The sequence below is a fragment of the Aplysia californica genome, unplaced genomic scaffold (genome assembly GCF_000002075.1).
Source record: "Aplysia californica isolate F4 #8 unplaced genomic scaffold, AplCal3.0 scaffold00520, whole genome shotgun sequence".
Lineage (NCBI taxonomy): Eukaryota > Metazoa > Mollusca > Gastropoda > Aplysiida > Aplysiidae > Aplysia > Aplysia californica.
Window position 1 is genome coordinate 444022 of NW_004797790.1, and position 1399 is coordinate 445420.

The following is a 1399-nucleotide window of genomic DNA, read 5'->3' on the forward strand; positions in this document are numbered from 1 at the left end:
TTTAGCCTTCTCGTACAAGGGCGAAAAATCTCGGAGGTCGCGTGTGCAAGCTGCGTACGTTGAAGATCCCTTGGTGGTATAATCGATAAGAGTAGGCTTCGGCCGCCACCTGGGCAAAATTCAAAATTTCCTACAGACTGAAAATGTTTAATGTGTCCCTCGCGATCATATTATGACCTTATGCAGTTGCGAGCGCCGTAAAACACTTATCAAAAATTTTTTAAAAACCTTTCTGTCCGAGGCAACACACTCCGCACCATGAATTATGCACGGCGGGGACAGAGAGATGTACTGGCAGGTGCACGCTGGGGCAAGGATAAAGATTTACGTCACCACACTCATGATAACATCACATTTCTGCTTCCTGTCTATGTTGTCATACAGAAATGACCTATTTTTTCACGTAATTAGTAGGGCAGCTGAATAATTGGAAACATTTGCATGTGTGTATTTGGGCCTGTAATATCTCGTGCTTTCTCTCTTTCTCTTTCCCTTTCTCTGTCTCCGTTTCTCTCTCTTTCTCTCTCTCTCTCTCTCTCTCTCTCTCTCTCTCTCTCTCTCTCTCTCTCTCTCTCTCTCAAAAAGAGGACACCCAGCGCAGCTACAGTACGGACTTTGTTTAAGATGAAACGCTTTAAAATCACTCTTTTTTTTTCTTCTTTATCAGTGCACATTACTTTAACTAGATTTTTATTTTTAAATTCCTACAGGTCTTGTAAACACAAAGAAATTGTAGGCAGTTTTCATCTTCCCTCCTCCCCCTCCCCTCGGCTGACATTTTTGGTCGTTGCTTACAGTAGTAGCCTACTGTTGTCAACACATGTTACTCAAAATGTGCTCAATAGCCTAAACACCCCCCCCCCTTTCTCCATCGACTTTTCTTTTTCACTTCTTTTGTGCTGAGGGTGGTGAAAGAGTGGGATTTGTTTTGCAAGACAGGAAAATAAGACTTTGGGAAGTTGCCATGCAACTGTTCCAGATTTAATGGGAGCTTCCTGCTTTTTGATTTTCAAGTTATTATAATGTACAGCAATCATTTATCAATTCCTCGCTTTGTCATTTTGAGTGTTTTTATCACCAATATTATACAACCCAGTGAAGGAGGGAGGGTGAGAAGGAGAAACACAGAGAGAGAGAGACATAGAGAACGTAGAGGAAAAGGTAGAGGTAGTGTTAGTTATAGTAGCATGAAGCACCATCAAGTAAACAGCTGGAATCTACAACCTCCTTTGAATCTCATTCTGAATGGTGCATCCATCTGAGGTTGAAAATAAAGTTGTTTTTACTATTTCCAAAGATTAGTGGCTCTGCCAGTGCTATTAATGACTAGAAATAAATTACAAAACACCTAGCATCTGATCTGAAGAGTGAGAAAGTAATCATTTCCTTTTTTTGGGGG

At 41.0% G+C, this 1399-nt stretch overlaps 1 protein-coding gene across 3 annotated transcripts in view; it reads left to right on the forward strand.

The window, feature by feature from the left end:
• The window catches only part of LOC101858571 (F-box/LRR-repeat protein 3), a 21624-nt gene that overhangs the window by 6593 nt on the left and 13632 nt on the right, over positions 1–1399 (forward strand). The gene's annotated exons all lie outside the window — the stretch shown is intronic.